The sequence below is a fragment of the Balaenoptera borealis genome, assembly GCF_965194805.1.
Source record: "Balaenoptera borealis genome assembly, chromosome: 9".
NCBI classification, from domain to species: Eukaryota; Metazoa; Chordata; class Mammalia; order Artiodactyla; family Balaenopteridae; genus Balaenoptera; species Balaenoptera borealis.
Window position 1 is genome coordinate 35,699,731 of NC_138873.1, and position 17,717 is coordinate 35,717,447.

Sequence of the window (17,717 nt, forward strand, 5' to 3'; positions counted from 1 at the left end):
AGTTATTGAATAGAATTCTGACATGGATCTGTTTCTCACTCTCATTCCAGCCCTGCTGTTACTCTTTCAGCTCCCATTCTCTCCCAGGATTGGAGTCCTATTGTCATCCTGAGTCCTATTGTCATCCTACATAGGACCTAGGACTCTCCACTCCACCAACGATGCCTCTTCTCTGAGGATGGGGGTAGAGGGCTAAAGATAAACTGAGAAACGTGAACACAGCTCTAATGTGTGGCATCCCATCTGCACAAAATGAGGATATGTGAAATGCAACCATAATTGCTATCAGTGATGAAAAGCAATCATTTTTGTAATTACCCAGCAATAAACTTTAATATACTTTCTTGTGGAAGAATAACAGTGGAGTCATTGACTGATGTTGGTCTCTGAACTGTGCTTGGGAAACTGCACTAAATGGTACCTAATGACCTTAGGGAGTTAACAATCCCCCAAACATGGGTAATTTATTCTCTTCTCAGAGCTGTTCTCAAACATTTTTGAAAATCAAAAAAATTTTTTCCATTTAGTTATCCCTAATTACGTGTTATCTCCTTTGTCCTCTTGTGACACCCAATGACCTGACAATGAGCAAGAAGATAAAATAAGGTGTCCTACCGTGACTGCAAGTAAGCGAGGAAACAAACAAACAAAAACCCTTACTAGAGCTGATGCCAGCTAGCCAGTTAGCCATGACAGAGAGGATAAGTGAGAAACATTGTGGAGGTGCTGGACAGAAGAGTAGGGTAGAGTAAACTTTAACACTGAGGGCAGTAGTAGTTTAAGAACAAACTTGTTTAAGTGGACAGGTTTGCTTAGGTGGGTTCCCATGTTCCATATCCCTAGAGTATGTCAACAGAGTGAAGAAGATTCTTCCCACGAGTAGATGGATAAAATCTGTGTGGCCATTCTGAAACTAAGAGATTTTGTTTCATCTGGGTAGAGATTATGCTCGTGGCTTTGGTCTCTAGACGAATGCAGAGGAATATTCTTGAGTAGCTATCCATTTACTTTATCATTTGCCACACTGTGTATTGCCATTGTATGAGAAAATCCTTTCTGGTTAAAATGACTGCTTACAAAGCAGCATTTTATATCTTTTCCCATCTGTGAGGAATTTGTCACATCTTGATATAAAATCCCTCGTTGCCTTAAAGTTTTTAAGACCAAACACATTACAGTTCTAAGGGCATGTTTGTTCTTGTCCATCATCTTTTTTTTTTTTTTTACTTTTAAAACCATGTTTATTTATTTTTGTATCAGAATATGCATGACTTTGTTCTGACTTCCTTTTTTCTTCTCCCAAGATAGTCTGAAGAATCAGATACTGGATCTCAAGAGGCTTCCTCAAACTATTTTAGAAATGCAAGAAGAAAATGTTTGGCTAGCCCTCATTTGTTGACTTGCCCCGGCGAGTAAGGTTGGTAATAATTGCCCCTTACAATTCCAACTAGAAGATAGGTCTCTAGGACTATGGAAACTTGTGCCACCAAATATATTCTACATCAAGGATCACGAATATTCTATACATAGGAGTTTGATGGTATCACCTAATTATGTTTCTTATCTTTTCCTCACTTATAACTTCTCTCCTATTTTTATCTGCTGTGAAACTTCAAAATGTTTTCAAAACCATTTCCATAAAGTCATATAGTCATTCAGTACTGTAGGAGAAAAAAGTTTCATATTTTATTTCTAGAATGTGATTTGCTGAGAAATCCTAACCTTGGCCATTTCTTTATATTTTGTTCATGGAGTTCAAGTAGAACAGAGAGAGGCAAGAGTGTTGACAAAATCACCTATAGTTAAAATGTAGGATTCTTCTACATATGGATTTATTCATTATTGGTCCTTAAAATTACTATTAAATATTGTTAAATTGAAAAAGTTCTAAGCATATAGTTTAAAAGCAAGTATTCATGAATATTTAAAATGTATTTAAAAGTCATAGAACTGCCAAATTTTATCTGAGGAAAGAGGCATTGAGCTCATCATCTCACACAGGGCAGAAGCCCCTTATACAGAGAACAGATCAAACATGTGTTTGAGAGACCTGAGGTCTATAAAGTCAGTTCATTCCAGTTGGGTGACAGCTAATTATATAAAGGTCTCCACAGAATGAACCAGAAGCTGTTTCCTTATAGTTTTACTTGTTGATTCTGGTGGGCTCTTTTTAAATGATAAGAAGCAAAGCTGTTTGCCATCCTTACCATCTTTCCCCACACGATGTTCAAAATAAAAACACTTAAATCTTTTTTTTTTTTTTTTTGGTACAGCTTATAGATACCTAACCATTTTAGTTCTCGAGTTGCTCTCTGGTGTGTCAATATTCTTAAATAAAATGCTCCTAATTAAATATTTCGTGGCGGTTTCCGGGTATTTGTAACAATCGAATATGAGATGTTCCCCTTGGGAAAACTAATTATTTCCACACCAAGTGGTAGAGTAATAGCATATCAGAATTCTATTGGTGTAGTCTGCTGCATAGCTATGATGTATATTTTCTCTAAAACCACACTCTTCTCATGTTAAAATATATATACTCTCTGTAACCAATCAATTCCACTTCTAAGAACGTAACAAAGGAAATAATCTGAAATGTCAAATTAAAATATTATGCACAAAAATGAAATTTTAATATTAAGCACAAAAATATATGGATATAAACTATTTAATTGTCCAATGATAGAAAATATTGAATGAATCCATTCAGCAAATGGAAATCCATTCTATGGATATTATGTGGCCAAAAGAATTATTATGGAACATGAACATTATAATCATATGATAATAAAAAACAATAGAAGAATATGTATGATAAGCATAGAAATATATATATTATATACAGAGAGAGAGAGAGAGAGAGAGCGCATACACACACTATTCATTCCAAAGATACTGAAAATAAAAACCAAAATTATAGTTATTTTTGTATGTTATACTATTTCATTTTTTTCTTCCCTATATTTTTATACATTTTCCCAACTTCTATAATTAGCAAACATTACTTAGAAAAATGAAAGATCTCCAATAAACTTTTATTTTTAACTATTGGACATTCCTATATGGAACACAATTTTTTTCAGATGTGTTTATGAACAAATTGTTACTCCCCCTATGTCACAGCACTAGAAAGTTTTTGGCTTCATCACTGAATCTTTGAGGTTAACAAAGTGGAGGACAAGGCAGCCGTACCACTTGCCCTAGGCAGAGTCTTGTCATGATGGCAAATGGATCTAGTTGGGCTTGCAAAGTACCTCTGAAAACTCATGTGTTCTGCCACTTTATTTTTATTTCTTTATGGAGAAAAGGGGGAGGTGAGAGAGTGACTGAGAGAGAGACAGAGAGAAAGTGGATGGGGAAAGGCATGAGGCAGAGTGTGTGGTAAAAAGGACAAAGAGAAAGCTGATTGCAACAGCTGCTCTGCTTATCTGAAAGTTTTAACTTGACTCTTGTTCACATCCCAGGTGACCAGCTAATAAAAATAATTTAAACTTTAACAAAACAAGGGTAATTTATAATGTGAAAACTGTAGTCTGGCACTTGTATCAGCACCAGAAACAAGGTTTCTGAAAGTTCCTTAGGGGAATGGAACTAGCAGGGACATACAATTTAATAATAGCCTTCTTTCCACTCAACCACCCCATCCCAGCCCCCCACCCCCTGCTGCCAACTCTGCCTCAGCATCGAAACCTTGAATCAAACATATAAAATTCTGTCTCACTGTAGGATTCTCCATATTGTTTTTAAGGCAACCCCCAAATCATACTGTTTTTCCTCTTTACATGAAAATATTTTAAAAATTCAGGCCTTAATATTAATTGTTTTCAGTAAAATTATCGCCACTGCAAATCTAACATTATTCAAGAGACCCAGAGTTTAAACAGAAATAATTCAATTTTTGAACTAGAATATTTATTGTATACTTCAAAATTCGACTTTTCTTGGAATCAGGGCCTCTTGAAAAGAAAATGTCTTACAAAAAAGACAGATTTTAATATTTTTCATCCTCATTGAATTAGAGCAGAAATTAATTTGCTAAATGGAAAACTACTGTCATATAACATATTGCATAAATGAACATACACTTGGAAATTAATCAAAACAAGCACAACATCAGCATCATAGCAGTGTCATGCTTAAAATGAACTTACATTTTTCTTCTGCCTTGAGGATACACAGATTGTTTTGTTTTAATGGCTTCCAGCCATCTCTATTATACAGCATAAAGGCTCAAAGGGAAAAGCAGATTTTAGTCCTCAGAATAACAACTATATGGAAGGAGTTTAAAAGTGCTGATGAAGCAAATGTTGTTGAGTTAGTCTGTCTACTTCACAGTTGAGTTTAAGTCATTGTGGGACAAATATTTAACTATTGGAGTGATTGTCTGGACATTATCTAAAACCTAGATGAATCCTGGGCATCTCTGAGGATGCATTTTAAATGACAGGCATAGTTTGCTTAAAGGAAGTCCTTGGTAGAGTTACTAAGAGAGAAATTAACTCTAGTATTAGAAGACAATAAGTTCAACCAATCATTAAAAACTCAGAATCAAATAAGTTCTAGGAGGCATATGGACTTTTCACTGGTAGGCAACTTGTCTTTCTCTGCAAACTCAGCTGCTGAATTCAGAGTGAGAAACAGAGGATCAAGCATGCTTCTGTCACATAGCTACTGTGTCACCTTCATTAAATCATTTAACTTTCTGACCCTAAGTTTCCTCATTACTGAAATGGAAGTCATAATAATAATTGTCCTGTCTAATTCATAGGACTGTTCTCAATATCAAATGAGGTAGTGAATGTAAAAGTATTTCATAGCTCCAAAAAATAGGGAAAATTTTATTCACTATATTAAGGATGAATTCACGTGCATTTGTGCATAACTTTTCATGGATATTTGATAAGGAACAAGAAGGCTAGAATTCTGATTTGGAGTTGGAACACTTGTATTCAGATCCAAGCATTGACAATAACTAGTTCTGTTACAAGGAGCAAGTTAGTGAATTTAAGCCTCCATTTTTATAGACCTATCATGAGTTAACAATAATACTTGCCTATTATACAATCTGAAGATCAAATGACACAATATAAGTAAAAACATTGTCTAACATTACTGTTATCATTGTCATTACCTTTCAAAAATTCTCTTTTGATGATCAAAGACTAAGATAATTTCTACCCAACATGGACCTCAGTTAACTAGATCTGGCTTCCCTTCCCTCCCCTCTGTTGAAATTACGTCTCCAATGCAAATTATTTCTTTTTGGAAACTGTAAATCTTCTACCCAGAACTTTGTGTTTTGTTTAATTCTTTTCTTTATACGTGGTGGCAGAATAATTTTTAGATGATTTACCAAATTCTTAAGGATAATTTAAGAAAACACAATAACTGACAAAATTATTATATTAATGGCAGAGCAGAAGAATCTATGGGAACAGTGTGTGTTTCTGGAATGCCATCCCTCAAACAGCTTGATGCAAGAGCCCCAGCGCAGGGGCAAAGGAGTGAGGTCAACTGGGTTCTAACTTGAATGTGACAACAGTTCACTGGGACTTCTTTTTTTTTTTTTTAATTTGTAAACTGAGAGAATTAGAGTGAATAGTACATAGGACCTTCCTGCTTTGACATTTTCTTTAACCCTTAAAGTCTAAGCAGTTTGCGGATACTTAGGGATAAAAGGGCTCTGACCATTCTAACTGATCAATGTAGTTCAACTAAAAGGCAGAGCTATTTGACTGAGAGCTAAAAGGGTTGCAGCTGCTGTTTGACAATGTTTTAGTTTTGACTCGGAGAATTTACTTTTCAAAACTGCTTGAAAATTTATAGCGATCTACTTAATAATATCCTCACGGTAAGAAAAAACTCATGTGGGTTCCAAAGAAGCGCTACTTAGTTCTAGAAAGAAACTTAATTTCTGGAAGAATCTGATTCAATAACAGTGAATCAGTGAAGATAAAACAGGGGTTTTCAACTTAACATCTTTTGATATGGGAAAGTTCTATTTTATGGTGTTTGTCTACTGTAAATTATTTCAAATCTTTGAGAGCAAAACACTTGCAAATATAGCTAAAATTAGTGATTACTTATTTTAGTGTTTACATACTTAATGCAATTGCAGATATGCAAGGGTTAAATTCAGCAAAGAGCTTCTGTTTCTTCTTGATATTATACAAGGGACATTGCTGGATAGTTTTCATCTTAATACCCCAAATCTTAAGTCACATAAATATGTTAGAAACATTTAAAAACAAAATCCAAGTGAAAATTCTATGATATGAACATTTCTGAATTTTACAATTTTAAATCCCTTCAAATATAGTTTATATTTAAATTTAAACTTTAATTTGGTATCTTTTATCTTATTTGATTTACCCCAAAAAGCTAAAACTTAGATAGTTAATGATACTGATTTTTAGGGATAAAATTATGAGCTGAGCTGTAATTTTCCAAAAAAATTTAAAATAAATTACATCAGTGTTTTAATCCATAATATGAAATAGTTGATAATTATATATGGAGTGTCTTGGTCATTCAATATGCAACATTAAAATTTCTGGAGCCTTTACTTAAATTTGGATCATCTAATATGCAATAATATGCTATTATTTCACTTTTTGCCTAGTTTACGGGAAAAGACAATGATGTCCTTAGTTGCCTAATTTAGATAAACATTTCAAATTTCAGAGCCACATATTGACTGCAAATAATATATGAGACCAAAAATTTGAAATAAAGATAAATCTTCTGAGTTAAAAAATTGTTTTATTCTCTTCAAGATATTTCTCTCAATTACCATATAAAAAGAAGAGTAATTCTAGCTACTTAATCTATTAGTGTTGTTTTTTCTGTTCTACTGGTTTCTACTTTCCTTCAGCCTTACTGTCCAGGAAAAAAGTAAGGCATGGAGCTAGGGAAAGGCTCCCAAAGAAGCTTGGATAGTGAGTTTTCCCCACCAAATAACAAACCTTCAAACGTTACAATAATCATAATAATAACAATAAACCATTAACCACTGTTCAGAGAAGTTTGTGGAAATAACAAAATGGAAAAGTTGCCTTAGGTTGGGTTCCTCATAAATACTAAAAAAAGGTATTGAAACTCTATGAATTTATAGTTACTTTTTGCTCAGTATCTCCCTGAAATGAATTACATATACATACATACATACATACATACATATGTACGTACATATACAGGCAAATACTTTGACAACTGAGACATAGAAAATTAAAGGATAAAACCTTTAATTCAAAATGTGTGGTCATTGGCTATATTACTGAGATATAATAGTGGAATTGCTGTCCAAGATTTAAAAGTTTCATTCTATTGTATTTCATGATAAGAAAAGTTCTTGGTTGTAAGCAGGACCAATCAAATCTAGGCACTGATCTCCTTCCAAGAGGTTTTTTTACAAAAGGGAAGAGAAGTGTTTTTGATAAGTGCCCCTCATGCTCCACAAGCCTTAACTGGAGAAGAGCAAATAGAAACAGCGTTTTACCTCAATGCTATACATAATCTATGTAAGTCAAGGCCTACACAGTAATTTCAAATCTTTGCCTTTTTAGAAGTCTTAAGCTGTAACATGGTAACATGGTATAGCAAATTGTTGTTCAGGTATTATGGGGAATGAATATGCAATAAATTATATACTGTTCCTTTTGGCACTCCCAACTTCTTGATAATTAAGATACAAGGAAACACATGTCTTGGGCGTGATCACTGGAAATCAAGTTCTTAATTCTTTTTTGAAAACTGATGAGTCATTATGTAGAATTGTCTCAGTGGGATAAGGGGCTTTTTACCATGATCTTCTTCAGATTACTTAAAGGTACCATCTCTTAAAAATATAACACTACTTGTTTTAGGAATTTTATACTAGGCTTAATAATACAATACAAAGATTAATCAGATAAACTCTTTAGGATGTTTAAAATCACTGTGAATAAGATAAAATTCATTTGAGTTGCAAAATATTCTCTTTTAATTCTGACTGAACAGGGGTCATACATTAATTATTACTCAATTTGATTTAACTAGCTTATTACATGCTTTAGTTACATTATAGTCCATTCTACTTGTATTTACATTTGACCCCTTTGTGTCTATTCAGTTCAGGATTAGATATGATAGTGGTCTTTTTATTAATTTAATTTTGCCTCAGTTGATTGGTCTAGCAATTGATGGTTACCAAATACTCCTGTCCTCTGGCCAGAGACTGGGTCTTGGATAGGCAAGCCTGACTTTGGGCTAATGCTACTGGGAGAGAGGCCTGCTCAGATCTTTGAAATGAAGCCAGATTCTCTCTTGTTTTTTTCTCTCTTCTCTCTCTGTCCCTCTCCCTTTTTCTTTTTCTCCCTTGTTAAATGTGATACATTTAAAAAGACACATTCCCCAGTGCCTGTGGGCCACCATATTATTATGTCAAGGGAAGTAAAATTTACACTTAGGAAGTAAGTTATGATATTGTTGAGAATAAAAGACATATAAAACAAATGAGTAATACAACACTATAAGAAATAAAAGAAGGAAAATATAAGCATGTTTGTTATTATTTATGTCAGGATTTACTTAGATGAAGACTTGAATTGTTTCCTACAAAATACATGTAATTTGAATAATGGAAAAAAAGAGAGCTAAAGCAATCCTAGGAAAGTGGGGTATGAAAATGGGATGCAGACTACAGGATCGAGTGAGGATAGTGAGGAAACTGGCTTGGTTCAAGCTATATCTTTGTGTTGAAGTGTTTAGATTGACAGGGAGAGAGTGCCTTCTGAATTCCTGACTTTATACTTAGTGAATATTAACTCAGCTGTTAGTGCCCCTGTTGCTGGCAACTGGTGGTGAGGGGGTGGAGAATATGTCAGTTATGCTTCTGTGTCACTTCTTTGGAGAAACTGTCCCTCTTTCAGATGGTAGAATCCTGGTAGGACTGTAATCATTAAAACCTGCCAACAGCCATAGGAACGAGCTTATCACTGAAGCTGGACCAATTATTGTTCTGAATTATTTTGGACACAATCATCGTTCCAATGATGGCATGTATCTCAATCAGAGAAAGGTAAAGTATTTTTCAGGGACTGATACATAGACATTCGAAGAAAGAACCACTCTTCCCAGAAAGATAAAGGTCTGGTTCTGCCAGGGTCCATTTTGCTTACCATACGGAGAAAGTCAGCCCACAGAGTGAAGCCAGGCAAAGCAGGAAAGCAGGGAGATGGAGAAAGTGAGATAACCCTAGTGCCCACATTTGAGCTTCTAGTTCCAATTGTGCCTGCAGGCAATAAGTTCTACTGTGATTTCCTAGTTACATGAAGCAATACATTCCCTTTCAATTTAAGCCAATTTGGCTTGGGAGTCTGTCACTTAAACAACAAACAGAATCTTAATTAGTACTATGATTCAACCATTGGGGAGAGGATTGAAATATTAACAGAAGCACAAACGCTGATCATCACCAGACAGTACTTTTGTTTTTATTCATATATTATTAATACTTCACAAATAAGAATATGAGGTTGAGGGGGCTTGGTGGCCAAGAACTGGCTTAAGGTAATCAATTGCATGTCACTTGGAATGGCTTTGATATAATGGAGAAAAAATTAAGGAATCAAACACCAGTATAGCAGGAGCTCTCCATTTTGCTAATCTAATAAATGAATACAAGACAAAGTGGCCATTTTACATTACTGTCTTCAGTCTCACATTGTCACTTGAGAGACTATTTTTTAATAAAGTTTTAGGTTTTAGGAAATGAAAATATGACTTTTTAAAAAATAAAGATATGTTGGAAACAAAGAAATTAACATTCGGGTTGTTATATAAGTCAGATTCTGCCTTCTCACCTCTTGGCTCTGTATATATACTATCAATACACCAGATAATTTCAGTGAGTCCACTGGGTGGGTGAAAAACATCAGCCAAAAATAGTCTGGCTATCTGGCACCAAATAAACAAAATGACTGTTGATGGGACAAAGTTTTCCCTTTTCAGTAAGTAGTTGTGTCATTACCCTAACAGTTAAATAAAAGATGGGGCAATTTCTAATGACAAGAACATATAAAACCTCACACTGAAAGGTTCGATTTCTTAGCAAGGAAGTTTTGACTCCAAGAAAATTTGGCTTCAGGTGTGTTGTGTATAATGTATATGTGTTTTTGAGAACAAATTTCAAACTCTGTACTTTTTACTGGTGTGTAAACCTGTACTAAATAACTCAAGAAACATTTAAATCCAAGCTGAAAAAAACCCTCCCCATTGCTAATGTACAATTAAAATACCCAGTCCCAGCATTGTTGTAATCACAATGCAATTTGAAACCAAGTGTGAAAAGATCTACTTTGGGGGATGGGAGTTTGAGAGCTGCCAGGGGACCTGCTCCTTTGGCAGTGATTAACAGTTTGGTAATGAGGGTCTGTTGTGTGGGGTTGAGAATCCAAACACTGTGTCAAATGGTTAGCTGCTCTTTTAGTGACCCCAAAGTCCACAGCAGCCCTAGAGCTGAGAGAGAGGGAAAGAGAAAGAGAGTGAGAGAAGCTGGAATAGCGTGACAAAGGATTCCAAAATTCTTACCTTTACACAAAGACACAGGATTGTTTTCTGTTCTGGTGAGCACACCAATCCCACACCCTCTGCCTCCAAAAAAGAAGCACTGCTAGCATCATCTGATAATAACAAAATAACCCAAACAAACAAAAACAGAAGATACTTAGGACAACAGGTTCAGGAGTTGAATCTATTAACAAAATGACTTTTTTAACTAAAAAAATGCAACTTGAAAAAGAAATAATGTTTAAATGTGGTTTTCAAAATAGCTTAACAATACATTCAACTATCACAGAAACTTTCTCATTTACCCATCAGTTTTATGCCTTAAAAAGTTATCTCTTAACTCAACTTTGTATAAGATAGAGAAAGTGAAAAAAAAACTAACTTCTCAGGAAAATCTGAGGAGGAAGAAAAGCTAACTGAGAACTTCAATGTCTTTATATTGATTGGCTTGAGGTCAATCTGTTATGAGATGTCTTGGACATTGTATCCATAATATCTGTGTTTTTTTCCCTAGCTATGCAACCAGAGCTGTGTTGTTCATAGAAAGACAGAAATACCTGGGCATGAATTCCTTGTCTGTTAATTAGTGTGATCTGGGGGAACTTATTTGATTTTGGTTTCCAATAATAATATTATAATAATACCTTCCTCTTAAAGTTATTACAAAGAATGAATGAGATAATATAGTGCCTGATACATAAAAAAATCATGATTAGATATCAGGACCATTTCTTCTCCCTTTTGTCCTATTCAACTTAGGATAGCTTTATGATTATTATTAATTTGGTTAATTTTGAGGTAAAGTGAACGTTTTTCAAAATGTATTATCTTTTAGTATGAAGTTACACAGTTTATTTACAACTGTACTTCGATGTATTTCAAATTTTAATGAAACAAGGAAAGCATAAGAATTTCAGCCTCAGCAAAAAAAAAAAAGGAAAAAATAATTTGCGGGGTAAATATATCAATCATCAAGGTCCTTCTGTTAAAACATGTCTGTAAACAAAATTTAGTATAAATTTTAACTGAACGTAAAATGTGAATGAAGAAAGTACAAGACTCACATGGATGTGTAAACCCCAGAAAATGTCCAAAGTGGATTTTGGCTAAAATTATCTGGACAGTTGCCTGGGTAGTACAAAGCCAAAGCAAAGAGAAGCTGGTCCAAAGGAAGCCTAAGTACATAAACATGAAACTACTGAACTCTGAGGAAATTAGTGAACAAGTTAAATCCTGATCCAGGAGCTCTCTGGTCATTTTTATCAGGGGGATGGATATTCTCCTCAAAGCAGGCATCTGGTCTTCATGTTTTGCAGAAAGGTCTAAAGCTGGTGGGGCATGCTGATAGTGGGGGAGGCTAGGCATCTGTGGAGGCAGAGAATATAGGAGAAATTTCTGTAGCTTCTCAATTTTTTTTATAATTAATTAATTAATTAATTTATTTATTTATTTATTTATTTATTTATTTATTTATTTATTTTTGGCTGTGTTGGGTCTTTGTTTCTGTGCGAGGTCTTTCTCCAGTTGCGGCGAGCAGGGGCCACTCTTCATCGCAGTGCGCGGGCCTCTCACTGTCGCGGCCTCTCTTGTTGCAGAGCACAGGCTCCAGACGCGCAGGCTCAGTAATTGTGGCTCACGGGCCCAGTTGCTCCGCGGCATGTGGGATCCTCCCAGACCAGGGCTCGAACCCGTGTCCCCTGCATTAGCAGGCAGATTCTTAACCACTGCGCCACCAGGGAAGCCCTGTAGCTTCTCAGTTTTGTTGTGAACCTAAAACTGCTCTAAAAAACAAAGTATGAATAGTAACAAAAGAAAACTCGAAGAGTATGAAGAAGGTAAGACAAGCAGGGCGTATCCAAACACTGGTTCCCTTTCCTTCCTTAAAACTGTTCATTTATGAATTAATTAAACCTTATTACATTTTATAGAAGTTAGACATTTTCCTAAGGTGGAATAAATAGGCATCACCTTGAAAAGGAAGTATAAATTTATTTTTGTAGTGAAAAGATTTTTTAATTTGCTCTCTAACTTGAGGTTTTTAATATTGAGCTCATAGACCCATTGGTCTGGACATGGAACTCAGGATATCTGTGATGGGAAGAAAAATTTCATTTTTGTTTTTCCTGTCCTCTTGAATTGTTAATATGGTGTATCATAGCTATCTTTATAGCATATTATGGTTGTTGCAGGTATGTTGAAATACCACCTGTGGTCAGTCATTGTTACTTTGAAATTATGGTATTTATTAGACTGCCAGTGGGGTCCACAGCAAAAATAGGGATAAAGACCCCTGCAGTAAACCCATATATTTACATATCTTTCAATTCATGAAATATGTAAACTTGGTGGATGTACTGGGTTACTAAAGGAAAGGTGTTTCTCTGTCCCTTCCCCCAACATATTCTAACCTAAACATTTACCAACTCATTCATATTGTCCTCTATAAAGCAATACATTTCAATAATGAAGACCATGAGGCTAGGGACTGCTTCTTCTTTTAAAGCCCTAAAAGTGCCTTGAATAGTCTTAGCATAGAGTTTGATTATGGAGTAATGGCAACAGTTCCCCTAGGCAAATCTGCAGATTGATTCTGTTTCTTTAAAACCCTTTCTTCCCATACAGTGTGCTCCAGCCTGCCAATCAAAATTTGGAAAAGAAGAATGCAGAAATTTAGGTATTTATTTTAAATCTCAGTTGTTTTCATGATATATAAGAGAGCAAGATAAATGAGAAACTTTGTCTTAGGCTAATTTCGTCAAGTGGATAAAAGTGCATAAATGAGATTATCCTGGAGAGAATACACACTGAACAAGGTGTTATCCCCTAAAAATTAAAGAAATTCTGTCACATTGAAGAAAAACTGTCCCCCCATTATTCACTACATACTGAGTTGAATGTGTCATAACTTTAATCATGAAAATGGTGTAGTTAGGGTTGACTTTTATAGTGGCAATAAATATATTTTCAAATCCAACCACTAACTAATTATGAACTCAAATACTCCAAAAATGCCCCATGCCTGTCACATTGCAGGCAATTGAAGTATTTTCAGAAATTTAGCATTGGAAAGAAACATCATTTTCAGCAGATGAATTCTTGATAGGGCTTCCATTTTGTTTAGGAGGGTTGTTTGCTGTGGAATGAAAAGAACTGACTGTTGACTGAGAATCTCAGGATTAACTTTGTTTCCAAGCAAGTGGCAAGTCACTGAACCTCTCATGTGTAATGAAGAGATGGGTCCCGTCAAGGTCTATTAAAACTCCAAAAGTACATTGTTTCTATGACATCCAAAATAGAGGTACCCAAAAATCTTTGTTAGAAACCTCCGCTCCCATGATGTATTTTCATTAAAAAAAATCAAAAACAGCTAAGAAATGTATTTTTCAATCCTATATAGGACACTCAATCTTACTCAATGTTTTATGACCCTTTCCTTATATTTTGGGGGTAAAATTCCAGTTTGAGGAAAGTTTTTCTTCATAAAAGGGCTGACAGGCAGTGTGGTAAAACTAATGCTGTTGCTAGTCCTTCTCTGGAGACCAGTTTAGCTACACTTTTTTTTTTTTTCTATGAGGACCCTTGAGATTGACCCTGGAAGCATTTTCATTTCCTCAATTAAATGTAGAGAAGAAAGTGTGGCAGAAAACAGGGCTAGAATTTGTGTTTCTGTTTCCACCCACCTAATAATATAAGCTTGTATAAACAATTTTTCACTATTTGTTCTGAGTCAGCTCTCTGGAAAACAGATACGTATTATCAGTTGGCTAGTTCTAGGAATAAAAGAGGCTAAAAATCAAGTCATTTGAGTGAATTTACATCACTGAATTACTGTGATGCAGCCTTTCAGTTAGTGACTTGTCTGAGTTCCTAACCCCCAAAATATCAAGTAATACAAATTCTATAAATCGAATAAATGCCATAGCTTTTTGCTTCTGCTTAGGATATCATTGAGGATATCACATCCATGAAGAAAACAAGCAAACGTAAAAATTTGGTTATGATGAAGAATATTCATGAGGAGCAATGTACTGGGTTGCGTTTTCAAACACAAACTTTGGTTACATGGGGAATCCAATGCCTCAAAAAATAAGTCAAGTATCATTATGCAATTAGAGTATCATGAAATATCATGCCCTTAATAACTTCCTCATGTTTGAAATGATATAACAGCTCATTGATTCTTTTATTCATGAGAGCTTGTCATGGACTCTAGGCACTGTGATACAAAGGTGAACAAGATAGACAAAATCTCTGCCCTCACAGGCCTTACATTATAGTAGAAAATTACAGACATAAATTAATAAATATTCAATATAATTACAGATAATAAGTAAAATTAAAAAGGAAAGCATCCCAGGAGGGTAGAGATTGAGCATGTGTGCAAAGGAGTAGAAGGAGAAGTGGACCAAGATGATGGAGGAGGGAACATTTCAACACTTGAGCAGAGAGATGAACAAAATGAGAAAGGGAGCCACGGGGAAATCAGGGAGTGAGAGAAGAGGAATTCCAGTGAAAGACAGGAGAACATGTCAAGGTCCTGAGGTCTGTTCAAGGAAAGGTCAAAGTGTCTAGACAAAGAACAGGCTGAGTGAGTGGGATAGGAGATAAGCCCGAGGAAAAGAAGGGACGGGCCACTGATGGTCTTTTAGGCCATCTTAAGGTGTTCCGTTTTATTCTAAATGTGATGAAAAATCAATAGAGGGTTTTGAAGAGGGGGGTTAACATTGTCATATTCATGCTTTAAAAAGAACATTCTGACTGTTAGGTTTGAAATATAGCCTCCTTATGTACTTTATACTTTCTAAAAGAAGTTGTACATCTAAAATTTATACTATCATTAGAAAAAGCAATATAATGCTCCCAGCACCATGGTTTTATTTCATTGGTATCAACTATGGAAATATTTCATAATTATAAACAAAGATGTAGAGTAAACTAATGGATTGAGACATTGGTAACACTTTAATTCCACTATTCAATGTTCATCTGTTCTGTTTTTTTCTTTAAGCTCTATGCTGGTTTCATGAAATAGTGACATAATGTATTACTCCTCTATAATACAAATGGTAGGAAAGTATTGGTTGTAATTATCAATATTATGAAAGTCTTAGTTGAAAAATGGCTTTACAATTATTGTAAAAATTCTAAAATTTGCCTAGCTTTAATAGTCTTGGAAATGTCATTATGTAGACTTAAGAAATGAATGAAGTTAGGACATCAAATTGTAAAAAGGACCTCTGATTTTACTAGCTTATCAAATCTCTTCTGACCACCCAGTATGTGCCAAACATGGAGCTGAACTTTGGAGGTTGAAATCAATTAAGATACTGCTCTTTGCTTTAAGGTATTTGTGGTCTATGAACACAATTGTAGTGAGTGAAATTGAATTTCAACCTGAGAAAATAGGATAAGTAAACGTTTCATAAAAATGTGTGCAAAACAATAAACTCCCCTTCTTAGTCTTGTCTCCAGTAATTTAAATCTTTTTGCCTAACAGAACAGAAGAGAGAGACGTTCCAATATGGCCATGTAGCAGGAAGCTGTGATGAGGAGGGGTAGCAAAAGGATGTCAAAGACGTGACAGAGAAGCTCTCAGGTTTCCATATAGGACAACACATCACTTAGATCCTCGATAAGGCAGTGTGATGTCATGGAAACACAATTTTCAGATCCAGACATACTACTACTCTCTATGAGACATTTGAATTGGGGCAGATTTGAGGCCATTTGAGGAAAGTGACGATAACAATAAATTCCTTTCCAGGTTGTTATGATGTGCAAGTAAGTTAACATAGTTCAAGTGCCTAACACTGCATTGACACACAGTTGGTTAGCTCCTCTTCCAGCTGAACAGCAAGAGTAAACTTCCTTCTGTGGCACCAAACTAGTTGAGCAGTGGACAGCTCTATAGATATTCTCACACTCACAAAATTGCAATGAATGCTAGATCTTGGTTATATGATTCACCCACCCCATACAGGTGTTGGGGAGATTAATTAATTAATGCTTGTAAGGCCTTTATGATTCATTGGTCAAAGGCATTTGTGAATGCAAAGTTCCCTTATTAAATGTAACCACCTGCAGGCTCCAGTGCTTTCCCTCAGAAACACGGTGTGAGTCAAGAGATGCCTTTTTGGAAAGTAAATTTTCTCATCGTTTCCTTCTGCCACCACTGGAAGAAAAATGTGGTATTTCAATGGGAAATACTACCACATTGCTTGTTCTTGAGGGATTTCCAGGAGAAATACCACAAAAATGCTTTTCTTTGAGAGTATTCAGACTGAAATTCTTATAGATTGAGTAGATATCAACACAGCTCGTATGGGTAGTATAGAGTCTGGTTTTGTTGTCATTGCTCTAGAAATGGTGCCATGTGGAAGTCCAAGGAATTCCTTTATTCGGTGGAGGATAGAGGGTGAAGAGTCAGCTAATATGAAAAGCAAACTCCTCTAAAACGTTCTGGAAAAAAGCAAAATAGAACTCCCACTTAACAAGGTGAAAAAATCACTCAAAAGAGCAAACAAAGCAATATCACTTTAATAATTAATACATAAGCATACATTTCCCAGAGGAGATTTATTTACTTTTTGAATGCTGATGGTGGCAACAGATTTTATATCTTCCTTCTACAAGTCCTCTTTTCAATAAAGGATGATATTACCACCTTGGTAATTCGACAAGAAAATAGCTATTTTTCCCCTACCCTCCCTGTGAATAAAAAAAAATGTTTTATTAATTTGAGCATAGGTAATGGGTAACTGTTGAATTAACCAGAATCATTTAGAGTAACACTAACCCTGAAATAATGGACTCCATCAGTCTGGTTGAGCATCTACTACACGTCGTCCACTGAGCTTGGCAGTGCGATATGCCAATAGGCAGGGCAATGAGAATAAATAGAAAGGGTTTTGTGTGTAGACACCAAAATTCACACTCTTAGCACTTGCCTTTAGCTGTTATATGAGGCTGGGCAAGTTGCTTAATTTTTCTTATCCTCAGCTTCATAGCACAAAAGATGGAGAAAACAATACAACCCCGTCCAATTGTTGGGAGGATTAGTATGAAGTGAATTTTATATAGAAACTGCTCTCAGACTAATAGTAAAAATGATGCTGCTGAAGATGAAATAATATGGTTATTCAGGAGCTTGTGTTTTATGTGGGGCAACA